This window comes from Trichechus manatus, unplaced genomic scaffold (assembly GCF_000243295.1).
Source record: "Trichechus manatus latirostris isolate Lorelei unplaced genomic scaffold, TriManLat1.0 scaffold00180, whole genome shotgun sequence".
Classification (NCBI taxonomy): Eukaryota; Metazoa; Chordata; class Mammalia; order Sirenia; family Trichechidae; genus Trichechus; species Trichechus manatus.
Window position 1 is genome coordinate 1496632 of NW_004444116.1, and position 10251 is coordinate 1506882.

Below are 10251 nucleotides of genomic sequence, written 5' to 3' on the forward strand. Positions count from 1 at the left end.
TTAAAATACTGAATTTAAGAAAGGAAAAAAAAAAAAAAAAGCAGCCTTGACATCCAGGAAGTGATCTGCCACTCACACCTACACTTTAGGTTGTTAGAAACTGGCCTGGTGCTCATAGCAAGGCCACGTCATTCTCCTGTTGGATGTAAATCATTTCATAAGACACCAACATCAGACAAGGTCACTATGAGACCGTTCTAAATAAAGACAAAACCAGACTGCTTCATAATTTTGAATTGTTACCAATTACAGCTTCATCCTCACTCTAGTCTGCCCTCCCTAAAGATACATTTGTTGTCGTAATACCCAATCATAGAATTGCCCCAGCTTCCTGACAGTACCCACTCTAGAGGAAACCCTGATTCCTTCTACCTTCCCCAATGAACTTGGCAGCACTGGGTAAAATGACCCAAGTAAAGCCAAATCCTTTAATAGGTTCCTTCTTACCTCCATATAAAGATGCCCCACGGTTCCCTATGGTGTGTGTTCTTCCTCACTGAAACATGTAATAAACGCAACTTGTTCAACTACAGGTATGTTCCTGGTGGTCTTTGCTGAAGGGCACTGACCTGTTACCATTTGTCTGTCAAATTGTTAAACTGAGTCTGATTACGTGCTTGTATTTATTTGTGAGTTTGTGTTTGCCATAGAGAAGTTTTTTATTTTTCCTTAACGGTTTTTCAACTTTGTTTCATGCTTAGCGAATCCTTTTCACTCCACAATTGTAAATATTTCATGTATATTTTCATCTAGGTAGAAACAATGAGGAAAAGGGGTCTGAGAGTGAAGGGAAACAGAAAATGTTTGAATTTGGGAGAGGTGGAGAGAGCAATCTGGTTAAGAGCTCGGCTGCTAACCAAAAGATCAGCAGTTCAAATCTACTAGCCGCTCCTTGGAAGCCCTATGGGGCAGTTCTACTCTGTGCTATAGGGTCGCTATGAGTTGAAAGCGACTCAACAGTAACGGGCTTGGTTTTGGTTGGAGAGAAAAATAGGTAAAGAATTCTAAGGTGGTGGAATCCTTTTTTTAAATAATATTTTATTGTGTTTCCAGTGAAAGTTTGCATAGCAAATTAGGTTCCCATTTGACAATTTCTATACAAATTGTTCAGTGACATTAGTTACATTTTTCGCAATGTGTCAACATTCTCTTTAATTGCATTCTGGTAGTTCCATTTCCAGTGCTCTAGTTTCCCTGCCACCTTATCTTCTCATCTTTGCTTTACAGTAACTGCTCACCTTGTATTCTTATATAGGTGGTTTTTCTTATTTTTATTGTACTTTAGATGAAGGTTTGCAGAACAAATAGTTTCTCATTAAACAGTACACATATTGTTTTATGACAAAGGTTAACAACCCCACAACATGTCAACACTGTCCCTTCTCAACCTTGGGTTCCCTATTACCAGCTTTCCTGTCCCCTCCTGCCTTCTAGTCCTTGTCCCTGGACTGTTGTGCCCCATTAGTCTTGTTTTATGGGGCTGTCTAATCTTTGGCTGAAGGGTGAACCTCAGGAGTCACAACGTTACTGAGCTAAATGGGTGTCCAGGGGCCATACTCTCAGGGTTTCTCCAGTCTCTGTCAGGCCAGTAAGTCTGGTCTTTTTTGTGAGTTAGACTTTCTAAGGTGGTGGAATTCTAGGGCTTTAAGTTCTTGTTTCGTAATTAAAAAGTATGTCCACAGGGCCTCGGTATTTGATATATGTAACATTCAATAAATACATTCTCTTGGGCTAAGTGAAGGCTTGTTTGCCTCCTTAAGTTCACCGGGTTAAAGAAAAACAATAGCACCAAGAATCCCAATGATATTTAGACAAGGAATGGCACCAGGGACAGACATTTGTGAACACTTGTGACCTTAAGGTGTTAAGTCATGTCTTGGTTAATATCTACACACTGGTTAAAATACCCATTAATTAAACTTTTATGAACACTCTGTATTTTAAGAATATGTCTAAGATCCACATAGTCAAATCCATGGCTTCTATATGAAAATAACTTTAACATACTTCAATCTGAGTCATACAGTATCTTTTTTGGGGAGGGGGGTTGAAAACTAATACCGGACCCACCGTGAGACAGACCTGAGCTAAGCCCGCACTGATAACCTGACCTACATACACCCCTACTCTGACTGGTGGATCATAGTGATGTTTTGGGTCTCCTGGGATTAGTGTCAGTTCAAAGCTAGTGTCCAGTAATCCCCCAAAAGTTTGATTATTTCCTTTTCCCCAGCAAACAGTCACCCTGGTAAAAGGCCATAAATCCCTTCGGGAAAGGCTGGAAGATTAACGGTATAAATTTTTGGCAGTGTAGTGGAGTCCTTCTTCAAAGTGACCCAACCTCCCCTTCATTCAAGGGGTTGTAGGTCTATGAACTGTCTCAAGTCTGGGAATTCTTCAAGGCATCAATACTTCTTCTGTCTTCCTTATTCTATTCATTGTCCAGCTTTCACATGCATCTGAGGCAACTGAAAATGCCATGGCTTGAGTAAAGCCCACCTTAGTCCTCAAAGAGACATCTTTGTGTTTTAATACTTTAAAGAGGTCTTTTGCAGATTTGCCCAATGCAACACTCGTTTGATTTCTTCACTGCTACTTCCTTGTGGATCCAAGTAAAATGAAATCCTTGACAACTTCAATATTTTCTCCGTTTATCATGATGTTGCTTATTGGTCCTGTTTTGAGGATTTTTGTTTTATGTAGAGGTGTAATCCATACAGAAGGCTGTAGTCTTTGATCTTGCAAAAATGTTAAATGATCCACCCTTTTCACTACATTTATTTGGGAAAATAATTATCTTTCATAAAAATATATCATTTTTGCTAATGTGCTGTTGTTTGGTTATTAATATTATTCTAAATGAGTTAATAATTTTTAAAATTGTTTTTATTTTTAACATGATAAATACCGACTGGAGTTCCTGGGTGGTGCAAATGGTTAACAAATTCAGCTGCAAAGCTAAAGGCTGGAGGTTGAGTGTACCTAGAGACAACTCAGAAAAAAGGCCTGGCAACCTACTCACAAAAAATCAACCACTGAAAATCCTATGGGGCACAGTTTTCTGATACACATGGGTTTGCCATGAGTATGGGTCCACTAAACGGCAATTGTGTTTTGTTTTGTTTTTCAATATCGACAGATACAAACCATATAAACAAGATCTCTTTGTTGTAAGAGTGTATAAAGATCTGAAGGTAGAAAGTTTTAAAACCACTGACATCTTCCTGGGCAAACACCCGAGACAGTGTGACAAAGAGTTACCTGTGCAGGAGAAGGGGTCAGGGCAAAGAGCCAGGTCTCCGGGATTGGCTCTAGGGTCTCTGGCTCAGATGGCAGTGTCAGGGGTGGGGAGGCCTATCGTTGTGGATTCTCCCTTTCACAACCTGCATCAGCTCCTTCTGCCTGGACACACATGACGCTCCCCAGTTCTCCAATTGGGTCCCCGATTTCTGGATCCGCGAATCACAGTCCCCGCGGTTCCCGTTAGAGAAGGTCTGCTCGGACCAGCCGGAACGCAGATTCTCCCTACAACCCCAGAACCCGGCTTATGGTGCCCGGGACCCTGACCCTGACCCAGACCCGGGCGGGCGAGTGCAGGGTCGGGAGGGAAACGGCCTCGGGGAGGGAGAAGCGAGGGGACCGACCGGTGGGGACGCAGGACCTTAGGGGAAGCCGCGTTCCCGCCGCCCCCGCACAGACCCCTTCCCCCCCCCCCTCCCTCACCTACATCCCAGCCCGGCTCCTCCCGCTGCCCCTTCTCCGTCCACGAACCCCTTCCCTTCCTCCCCTCCCCGCCTCCATCGACCCCAGATCTGGGAGCCGTGCAGAGAGGGGTCGGTGGTCTCAGCCCCTCCCCGCCCCCAGGCTCCCACTCCCTGAGGTATTTCCACACTGCCATATCCTGGCCTGGCCGCGGGGAGCCCCGGTACATCGAAGTCGGCTATGTGGACTACACGCAGTTCGTGCGGTTCGACAGCAACGCCGCGAATCCGAGGACGGAGCCGCAGGCACCGTGGATCGAGCAGGAGGGGCAAGAGTATTGGGACCAGCAGACACGGAGAGCGAAAAGGCAGCGCACAGTCTTTCTGAGGGAACGTGTAGACGTTGCGCGGCTGAGGTGGCGGGACCCGCCCGCCCCTCGACCCGGGAAGAACCGCGGGCATTCGCTCTTGTTTCGTTTTCAGTTTAGGCGGAAATGGGCTCTGACCAATTACCCCCTGTCGGCGCCGCGGGGGCGGGACTGACAGAGGAGGCGGGGCAGACTGCAGAGGCGGGGTTTACATTGGGGGCAGGGCTGACTGCGGGGGGGGGGCTGACCGCGGGGGCGGGGCTAGGGTCTCACACCATCCAGGTGATATTTGGCTGTGATGTTGGTCCCGACGGGCGCCTCCTCCGCGGGTACAATCAGCACGCCTACGATGGCGCTGATTACCTCGCCCTGAATGACTCCTGGATAGCGGCGGACACAGCTCCTCAGACCCAGCGCAAGTAGGAGGCTGCTGAGTTTGCAGATCAGGTCAAGGCCTACCTAGAGGGCATATGTGTGGAGTGGCTCCACAGATACTTGGAGAACGGGAAAAAGACACTGCAACGCACAGGTAGGAGGGACCACGGAGTGCCTCCCATTTCCCCCGGGGCTCGGGCTGTGTCCCCATCTAGTGTGCCACAGCAGGGTAGGAAAATGGGAAAATGATAGAGTAACACTACCCCCCACCCCCAGGCATGGATCAGGAGAGGGATGAGTTGGCCCGGTTTCCAGATCCTATACTAGAGTTTTGAGGACCTCTCTCCTGCGACTATTAAAGGATCCAGCCTCTCTGAGAATAGTGGGGGAGATGATCTGGGCTGTGGCCTTGGGACCTATCAGGGACTTTCTAGGGCCTTGGTCTGTACTCCATACCCAGTGTCTTTGGAGGTCTGACTCTAGCTTTTCTATGTTTCTTAGTCGCCACTCATATCAGGAACAAAAGTCCCTGTTCTTCGGCTCATACACCTGGAGCCTCCTCCCTTGGGCTGTCTCACCTTGATTCTAGAAATTTCCAAGAAATAGGAGATTATCTCACACTCCTGGTCCTGGCTGCTGTCTGGGTTTTACACTCCCTTCCCCAACCCCAATTGCCCTGTCCATTCTCAGGATGGTTTTTGAGTTTTCTGACTCATACCCTCAGACCCCTCAAAGACACATGTGACTTACCACCCCATCTCTGACCATGAGGCCACGCTGAGGTGCTGGGCCCCAGGATTCTACCTGGCAGAGATCACCCTGACCTGGCAGCGAGATAGGGAGGACCAGATCCAGGACATGGAGCTTGTGGAGACCAGGCCTGCAGGAGACGGGACCTTCCAGAAGTGGGCGGCTGTGGTGGTGCCCTCTGGACAGGAGCAGAGATACACGTGTTATGTGCAGCACGAGGGGCTGCCCGAGCCCCTCACCCTGAGATGAGGTAAGCAGGGGGACGAGGGTGGAGCCTCTTCTCAGGGAAAGCGGGGGCTCTTCTGGGCATAGCAGCAGGGTTACGGCCCCTCACCTTCCCTTCCCTTCCCATAGTCCTGTTCTCAGTCCTCCACCCTCATTATGGGAATCATTGTTGGCCTGGTTCTCCTTGGAGCTGTGGTGGCTGGAGCTGTGATCTGGAGGAGGAAGAACTCAGGTAGGGAAAGGGGTGGGGTCTGAGTTTTCTTGTCCCACTGCAGGGTTTCAAACCCCAGGTAGGAGTTTGCCTGCCTTCTGTCTCTACTGTGAAGGACCATCCGCACAACTGCACATACCCAATCTGGGGCCCTGTGTGCTAACACTTACTCTTATGTAAAGCACATGTGAACATGACACATTTTTCACCTTGCTGATTCTGGTGATGAGGACCTGATCCCCACAGTCGCAGGTCAGAGGGGGAGGTCCCTGCTGAGGACAGACCTCTAGGAGGGTGATGGGTCCAGTCCCTGCACATCAGTTCTTGTTTCCTGAGCCTACCCTGGGTCTGCTGTCACAGTTCAGGGGTCCAGGACTAGCCGGCTCTTCTAGGACCTCATGGTTCTGCCTCTTCCCTGTCTCTCAAAGGATGTTTTCTTCTGACAGGTGGAGGAGGAGGGAACTATGCTCAGGCTGCAAGTGTGTATGAAGGGGTGTGATCCCTGAGACCCTTGGATAATGTAGACAGGAGCCCATAGGAAGCTCACCCACCCTGCAATTCCTCCTTTAGTCTCACCTCCTCCTGTGAGCTCTGACCAGATAATGTTTTTGTTATTTTCCAGGCAGTGACAGTGCCCAGGGCTCTGATGTCTTTCCTGCCTTCTAAAGGTGGCCTGACATGGGAGAGGGGTTGGGGCAGAGGGGACACAACTGGGTTATGGGGATTCTTTGTTTTTGGACATTATGAGCATATGCTGGACTGTTCAGCATATCAACACTGACCTAACAAATCAGTTACTGACCCAAATTTGTTCATGATTACTTTTTTCTATAACATGAGACAGCTGCCTTGTGTGGGACTGACTGATAGAAGATTTGTTCACCCCCCACTTTGTGACTTCAAGGACCCCTAACTTCCCTTTCTGCAACTGGTGTCTGAATGTGTCTGCATTCCTGTCAGCATAATGTGAGGACTTGGGGAGACTAGCCCCGCCCCGCCCACCAGGATCCCCTCCCCACTCTAACCTGTGTCCCTTTCCTGATCAACATTCCTGTTCCAGCAGAGGCAGGGCTGGGAAGTTTTCCATCCCTGTTTTAACTTCTTATTGCTCTGAGCTGCAGTGTCTCACTTCCTTCTTGAAAATGAGAAACTGGATATTAATTTTTTTTTTCAGAATTTTGCCATGAGATGTGGTTGATGGGTGTCTTAGTCATCTAGTTCTCCTGTAACAGAAATATCACAAGTGGATGGCTTTAACAAAAAGAAATTTATTTCCTCATGGTAAAGTAGGCTATAAGTCCAAATTCAGGGCATTAGCTCCAGGGGAAGTCTTTCTCTCTCTGTCGGCTCTGGAGGAAGGTCCTTATCATCAATCTTCCCCCAGTTGAGGAGCTTCTCTGCATAGGAACCCTGGGTCCAAAGGATGCACTTTGCTCCCAGCACTGCTTTCTTGCTGGTATGAGGTCCCCAACTCTCTGCTTGCTTCCCTTTCCTTTTATCTCTTGTAAAATCAAAGGTGGTACAGGCCACGCCACAGGGAAACTCCCTTTACATTGGATCAGGGATGTGACCTGAGCAAGGGTGTTACAATCCCACCCTGATTCTCTTTAACCACAGGTAGAGATTATGATTTATAACGTATAGGAAAATCACAAAATGGAGGACAGCTACACAATACTGGGAATCAAGGCCTAACCAAGTTGACACATATTTTTAGGGGACACAATTCAATCCATGACAATAGGTTAATTAAAGGAGAAGAAAATTCTGAAAATTTAAGAGAGGCAATAAATGAAGACTTGAGAACCTTCCAGAATCCTGTGTTTGCTGTGCTGAGTCTACTGCAGGCAGGACAGGAGAAGAACATGGAGTAGCTGAGCCTAGATGGGGCCTGTGCCCAGGTGGTGCTCAGTACTTCATGGGCTCTGACATGGTCACCCCTCAGCTGGGTTTTTTTACTGCTCTGTTGTCCTCTTAGTAGAACCTTGTCCCACCAGGACCTGTGATAACAGGGACTCAGACATGGCCCAGGTCTTGTCCTGTTGGTAGAGCTCTGGGCAGCAAAGGCTAATTTCGCTGTGTCAGCCTGGGCTCAGACCTGGCCCAACTCTCAGTTCCCATGTTTTGTGTGTTTATTTTTTGTGTCTTGGTTTTTATGGAGGAGTATGCTTGTTCTTGTCCTTGTGCATGACTTCTTATTCTTGGTCCCATCCTCTTCTGGGTATCGCCATCTCTGACAGCACCGGGAGTTGTTTTCCAGTCAATGTCCCCACAAGGCCCAGGGTGGCCCCTGCACACAGGAGTCTCTGTGGTATGGAGAAACGAATTTTCGGACTAGTCCAGCTCTTGCTCTCTTTCTAGGACTGTTCCTGGATTATTCTTTCCATTTCCCCCAACGTTTTTTAAAGAACCAGATTCTGGAATTAGCAGAGAAGAAGGATATGATAGTTTCTCATCTCAGATAAATTCCTATTTTGTTTCCATCCTCTGCTCACCTACTTTCTCTCAGCGCTATAATCCTAGTGCTGGCTCCTTCCAAACTGATGGCTATCTAAAGCAGACTCTCATTTACATTCACAGTTGATTGGAAAATAGGGTCCATAAGCCTAGGATTGTTCTTTTTTGAAGATGGAAATGAAATTTTGTCCTGTAGTGGGCAGGGGGGTGGGGGAGGGAGGGGGGTGCGGTGATGTGGAAGGGAGGGACGGAGGGAGAGCAGCTCTTGTGAGAAAAGTGCAGGCGACATTAATGTCAGTGTGAGTGGATGTTGTGCTGCAGCTGCCACAAGACAGCATTTGGTCGGGGCCTACATTAATAAAGGTACCGTCTCTAGAATAAGGAGGTGCTCTACACTACAGAATTCATTCATTCTACTGATACTTGTTGAGTGCTTGCTATATGATACACTATTTTTGCATCTGGGATACGTCAGTGAACTAAAAAGGCGAAAATTATCAGCCTTGTGGAGCATGTGTTCTAGTGGGGAGAGACAAACTATTGACTATAAGCATAGAAATAAGGAAAGTGTTTACGTTAGAAGACAGTAAGTGCAGTGGGGAAGGGGACCCAGAGTGTGGGTGTGTGGGGAGAGGGAAGATGTCTGTGGTAACTTGGGTGATCAGTGTGGACCTCCTTGAGAAGGTGTCTTTTGAGGAAAAATTTGAAGGACATGATGGAATTAGCCATGAGGATGTCTGGGGAAGTTCTTTCCATGCTAGGGGAACATCCAGTGCAGACGCACTGGGGCAGGAGTGTGTCTGTGTTCTGGGAGCAGCGAGGAGTCCAGTGTGGCTGCAGCAGGGTCACTGAGTGAGGTCAGAGGTACGGCCAGACCATGTAGGCCTTGATGTTGGAAGAGTTTTTGACTTTTCTCTAGGTTAGACAGTTTTGAGCAAAAGAGATGGTACAACTTCTCTTTTCAAAGGATCGCTCTGTTTGCTGTGCTGAGAAGAGTCGAGAGGGGCGAGCAAGGCAACAGGGAAAACTGAGAAATTCGGGTAGTATTCCAGCTACAGATGTTGGTTGCTTAGACCTGGGTGTGAGCAGTGAAAATAGTGGGACATGATGAAATTCTTGATACATGTTGAAGATGGACTTTAGAGGACTTCCTAATGGATTGAATTTGAGATATGAGAGAAAGAGAGGAGTCAAGGAGGACACCAAATATTTTGGACTGTGCAAATAGAAAGATGGAGCTGCTGTCAGCAGAGATAGGGAAGACTCTGGAAGGAGCCTCTTTGAGGAGGGGGCATCACAGGCTATCTCAGTTTCAGAATCTGAGATAGACATACAAGTGACATTGTCAGGTTGGCAGTTGGATATACTAGTCTGCAGTTAAGGAGAAATGTCTGGGCTGGAGAAATAGATTTGGGAAGTGATGCCACATCAATGATATTTAAAGTCTTGAGAATGGATGAGGTCACCAAGGGACTGATTAGCTATAGAAAAGAAAGGAAAAAGGACTGAACCCTCGATCCTCCAGTGCTAAGTGATCTGATCAGCCCACACCAAGAGCAGACTGCATAGTTCTGGAACCATATCCAGAAAGCACATAGACCAGGGATCCCAACCTTTACCATGCACAGGAATCAGCTGGAAATCTCATTAAGATCCAGGAGGTCTGGAGAAGTGCATGAAATTCTGTGTTAATAACAAGGTTGATGCTGATGCTGCTGGTCTTCAGGTCACACTTTTAGTAGCAAGAATATAGACCAGGAATTCCCACATGGCTCTGCATCAGGTTCTCCTACATAGCTTAAGTAAGGGATTTCTGGACCCTGGGCCCAGTTCTCTGAGGCTGTGGGTGTCATGGATTGAATTGTGTCTCCCAAAAATATCTGTCACCTTGGCTAGGTCATGGTACCCAGTATTGTATGATTGTCTACCATTTTGTCATCTGATGTGATTTCCCTATGTGTTGTAAATCCTATCACTATGATGTAAGGAGATGGATTAGTGGCAGTTACATTGATGAGATTTATAAGATTAGTGTCTTAAGCCAATCTCTTTTTTTTTTTTTTTTTTAATATTTTATTGTACTTCAGGTGAAGGCTTACAGAACAGATAGTTTCTCATGTAACAGTAACACACATGCTGTTTTATGACATTGGTTAACAACCCC

The 10251-nt window shown here is 47.1% G+C and overlaps 1 pseudogene; it reads left to right on the plus strand.

Annotated features, from left to right (window-relative positions):
* Window positions 1-3392: 3392 nt before the first annotated feature.
* LOC101356998 (HLA class I histocompatibility antigen, A-11 alpha chain-like) lies at window positions 3393-9840 on the plus strand (annotated as a pseudogene).
* Window positions 9841-10251: the final 411 nt, after the last annotated feature.